Raw genomic sequence first — 5,500 nt, 5'->3', positions numbered from 1 at the left:
ACCTTTAATCGTTTACCCCAGGGGTACAAGCACTCTCCTACCATTGCCCACAATGCACTGGCAGTGCTTCTGGACACTATCAAGGTCCCAGAAGGCATTGTCATTTATCAATATATAGATGACATATTAGTGGGTGGGGACAACAAAGACCAGGTGGGCTCCGTAGCAAAAGCCATCTGGGAACTGCTGACCCAGAATGGGTTAGACATCCCCTCTGCCAAGTGCCAAGGCCCAGGACAGGAAATCAAATTCCTTGGTGCCTGGTGGATAGCAGGAGCAGTGGCAGTGCCTGCTGACACCCTGGAGGAAATTGAAAAGGGCCAAGCTCCCGGGAACAAAAAGGAACTGCAGAAGTTATGGGGAACCCTTGGATATTGGAGGAAGCATATTCCCGGCTTCTCGGTGATTGCCAGGCCACTGTATGATCTGCTGAAAAAGCACAGGGCCTGGGATTGGACAGCAAAACACAGTGAGAGCCTTAAAACCCTTAAGGACGAGTTAAAGGCCTACCAGAAACTGGGCCCATTACACCCACAGGACCCCTTAAGGGCAGAATGGGGCTTCTCTGAACATGCTTCCTATTGTGGAATCTATCAGAAGGGACCTAAAGGCCCCACTAGAGCCCTGTTGTTTTCCTCTACAGCATTCAAGGACACAGAGAAGAGGTATTCTGAATGGGAAAAGGGGCTCCTTTCCCTTACAAGGGCTGTTAAGGAGGCAGAGAAGCTTCGCACCACACAGGATATTGTGGTGCAAGGACCTTTCCTCCTGCTTAAACCAATTCTCAAGGGATCCACTCCACCAGAGGGGGTAGCCCAAAAATCCACTGTAAGGAAGTGGTATGCCTACTTAGAGGGAATTGCCCAGCTCATGCCTCTAAGAGAGGGCCCGGCCAAGGTGTCCAAACTCCAGCAACCAGTAAATCCAGACACAACTTTACTGGGACAGCCCTATACGCCATCTCCAATAGATGTAGCTCCAGAGATAACCACAGACTCTGACACTGAGGGAGTGTGGTTCACAGATGCCTCTTCCCAGAGGGTGGGCTCACAGTGGCACTACAAAGCAGCAGCTTTAGAAATCAGTACAGGCAGGACTGTTACTGAGGAGGGTGAAGGCAGTGCTCAAGCGGGTGAACTGCGGGCCCTCATGTTAGCTGTAGAAAATGGTGCCAAAGCCATCTACACAGACACCTATGCCACCTTTAAGGGAGCTACGGAGTGGATTTGCCAATGGGAGGCAAATCAATGGGAGATTGGCAGCACCAAGGTCTGGAGAGCTGGAGATTGGCAGAGACCGCTGGAGATAGGCCGGTCGAGACCTATCAAGGTGGGGTGGGTCAAAGGGCACTCTAAGAAGGAAACCCCTGCTGCAAAATGGAAGCAGCAGGCTGACTACCTGGCACGTATCCATGTAGTGGGCAGAGGGGAAAAGGCTTGGGAGAGATTAGCTGAATGGTTGCACCTTAAAAGGGGACATTCAGGCAAAGCTGATCTCTACTATGAGTGCAGGTCTCGGGGATGGCCAGTCTCACTCTCAACATGTGAGACCATTGTTTCAGCCCGTCCACAATGCCAGATAAGGCTGAAGGCCAACCACCCAAACCTTGCACCAGCCCAGCATATCCGCCAGGACAAAAGTCTCTGGAACACCTGGCAGGTGGATTATGTGGGACCCCTCAAGCCATCACATGGAATAAAATACATACTGGTTGGTGTAGAAGTGGTCTCTGGTCTAACCATGGCCACTGCCACCAGTGCAGCCTCGGGAGCTCAAACCGTTGAGACTCTCAAACACTGGTTCGGCATCTTGCCAATGCCTGAGTGCATCCAGAGCGACAATGGATTGCACTTCACTGCAACCTCAGTGCAAGACTGGGCACGTAGTGAAGGGGTGAAATGGGTGTTTCATACCCCGTATTACCCCCAGGCAAATGGCATTGTCGAGAGGGCAAATGGCCTGATAAAAAGACATGCAAATGTGTCTAAGGGTGGCTGGGACTCGGGTTTGGCCCAAGCAGTCTTTACAGTCAATAATCGTTGGGGAAGCTATGGAAGCCCCAAGATTAAGGCCTTCTGCCCAGCTGAGCCTGTAGTGGACAGAGACCTTGTGCCAGGGGGAATTAAGGATAAATCCTTGTCCCAGATGCAAGTGGGCCAACCTGTGCTTGTCAGGCTACCCTCTATAGGGGTGGTGCCAATGAGCATCTAAGGCTCTGCTATGAACTTGGTTGCTCTACCAGGAACAGAGCAATCTTCAAATTGACTGTGTAGCTTTGTTAGTACTGTTCGGGGCTATTGTTAAGCCTTGTTAAGTATTGTTAAATATTGTTGGGGCAATTAATGTGTTATACATATTGTTAATGTTGGAAAAGGCTAAGCTATATATATATATTAATAGGTTACTAAATTGAAGGGGGATCACCTATCACTCAAGTTCTAGACAAAGATGCTCATTACCACTGGAGTGGGATGTCCTGGAGTCCTGTACCCCTAAATTCCTCTCCTGCCTGGACTTCGAGGGGAAAGGGGAAAAGCCGCCAGGTTTCCCTCCCCCCTCGCCTGCCCTGCAGCCGTGAAAGGGGGGAGGACTGCCCCATGAGTTCCCGCTCTGGAGCCAGGCTGGGATTGGCCGTGCGCTTTCGCGCCTAAGGTGTGGTAACTCTGCCCTTTGTCTAGCGAAGGTTATAACTATTGGGGGACTTCCCGCCTTTGGGGTCCCTGCTTTGGAGTTTGCCTGTGCCTGGACGTATGTGTCTGCCTGAGCTCACACACTCCCCTGTGCCTGGACTGCAGAGAGACCTTCAAGGATTTGCTTTCCTATTGACACCTTTGTGTGCCTAACGACCCTTAACAACCTCTTAACGATTCACCTGCAGCTGCTGGTAAAGAAGAGGAAGACAGACCGCAGGAGTCAGCCTGAGTGAGTTATTTGGCTTGGCTTAATTTAGTAAGAAACCGCTATTAATTAATAGCTGAGGCCTTTTCCAACTTCTGACTTCCAAAACAGTCAGATTATTGACGGTGTCCTTGTAGTTTAATTCTCAAGCGACTGAATCTGCTTATTAAACTAAATTAATCTTTGTATATATAGTTGTGGGGGTGGGTTTTTGGGAAAATAAAAAATAACTATTTTTGATAAATTCCTGACTCGGCCATGAATTAATTCCTGCTCTCCACAACACCAGGTGTGGAGTCGAGCGACTTGACTCTTAAAGTGACAGACTTGCATTTTCGTATCTTGCTACCTATGAGTATTGACATCAACTAATTACATCAGAATTTCTAGGAGGGTCTTATTTTCCCTTCTGTGCTGATTCTGACTGTGCTGTGGTACCACACTGCTTGACTTTTCTTTGCTTTCTCTCCTATTTCCTTCATGTCCTAGACCTTTAAGCTGCTAAGATAATGTAGTTAAGGCTAAGAGTTTATAATATGACAATTATGGGATTTTTTTTGATATGGGGATATCATGGGATGTTCTGGTTTTGGGTTTTTTCTGTATATCTGGATAGCATTGGGATTAAAAAAAAAAGAGGGGGAAAAAGGGGGTAGAAAGACAAGGAAGCAGGTATAAAGAAATTCTGCAGACAAGATCAATGGGTTTGTTAGCCTAGGCACTCAATATGTTTGTGCTTGTTTCTGTATTTGTTTGTGCTTGATCACTTATATTCACAAGCATTAAGATGGAGACCAGCTTGAGTATGATTAGCCTGTCCTTTTCTTAACAGTGAGCAGAAATCCAGCTCAGATGGCAGAGTTATGGCAAGATCTTGAAAGGAGTACTGAAATGATGGCTATGTGTATGGATTATAAGGTTTGGATCATGGTTAACCAATTTGGGTATTTTCATGAGTTTCAGTGATTGTGGTTTGATGGAATAGATTCAGTTTAGCTTCTTTTTGTAAAGGCCAAAGCCCACTCAAATTGGCATGAGATGGCAATGTGACTTTTGTCTCTTGCAAGGGCCCTGCAAGGGATAAAAAACACTGCCCTAAATTCTTAAAGCAAATGAAGAACTGCGGGAAAAGGCCTAATAGGATAACCTGAATGCAACATCTAGGGCATATCTTTGTACTGTATTTAGAGGTTTGTAGTTCTTAAAGCACAATGGACCGAGGTAACTCATAGCTAAGGAGTGTGATGAGAACATCAAGATCTCTGAGAATTGTGAAGTCAATCCAGAACAATGAGAGTCTGAGGGGAAATATTGGACAGCTGATACATCTGCGACACTAAACGCTCCTTTCACTGCCTTAAGAATGACTGTAAAGATGATGTAGAACTATGGTCCTCTGCAGCACAAGTATTTGCCTCATCTATTGCACCAGGAGTAGCAGCTGCACAGGCTGTAAAGCAGCTAGAGAAACTAGCCTGTTGGTCAACCATACAAGCTAATGTTACCACCGATATCCTGAATCAGTTATTATATGATCAGAGTAGTCTTAAGCACAATTTGCTTCAAAATAGAGCTGCTATTGAGTTTCTTTTGCTTGCTCAGGGGCATGGCTGTGAGGACTTGGAAGGAATGTGTTGCTTCAACTTGTCAGATCATAGCGAGTCAATTCACAGGAAGTTGGCATGGTTAAAGGAACATACTCCAGAAAGTGTAAGGGATGATAATCCATTTGGTGGATGGTTAAGATCTCTGTTTGGAAATTTATCACCTTGGTTGATAGGCTTAATGGAGGAGGCCCTGAGGATTTTTGGGTATGTTGGTTTTGGTGTCAGTGGTATTGGGAAGAGTTTTGCTTGTATTATGAAAGGAGTTCATGAAGTTGACATCCAAGGTCTTGATTGCACAAAAAGGAAAAGGGGGAATTTGTTTGGCACTGGCTGGAAAATGGGGGGCACAAGCCCCTAGAAGCGTGTACCATCAAGCCTTGGATGTGAGCTCTGAGTATTGAAGCACAGCAAAACCACAGTGCTGTGTGTGAAGAATTTGTCCTTGAGCCATCTGATAAACAGCATCTGTGGGGCTGTGAGCAAAGCAGGAGGGAATTGGGAGGAATATGGAAATTCCAATGCTTAGGTGCACTAAAAATGCTTTGGCAGTAACTGCAGTTAGGGAAGATTCTGCATATTCAAATGGTTAGATGCACCTAAATGCTAAGGAAAAGCATCACTTGGATGCTGTGTGTGGTTCACACTTCTCACCCTAACTGAAAGTATCTGCTTTGTCACTTGGAGCCTGATGCTCTCAATAAGGAATGGGAGCTTGGATAGCTTAGCTCATATTGGGCTGTCTCCAGTTCCCATCCCCTCCTGCACTGGGACCTGTGACTGGCAGGATGGAAATGTCTCTGCCAGCAGGAACAGTGCCTGGGGACCAGGGGCTCTCGTGGCCCTGCAGCTTGACCCTGAGCCTGCTGTCCCCACATGTGTCCCTTTCCCACCACCAGGTCTTTGTGCTCTGCTGCTCCCAGGCAGCTCAGGCAGGCACCCAGCTCCACCGCCCACCCCGCAGGCAGACAGCAGCAGCTCTGGGCCAATCTTTCAAA

Source organism: Pogoniulus pusillus, chromosome 44, assembly GCF_015220805.1.
Source record: "Pogoniulus pusillus isolate bPogPus1 chromosome 44, bPogPus1.pri, whole genome shotgun sequence".
Taxonomy (NCBI): domain Eukaryota; kingdom Metazoa; phylum Chordata; class Aves; order Piciformes; family Lybiidae; genus Pogoniulus; species Pogoniulus pusillus.
The sequence above is the reverse complement of the archived record's forward strand: the minus strand, read 5'-3'. Positions refer to the sequence as shown.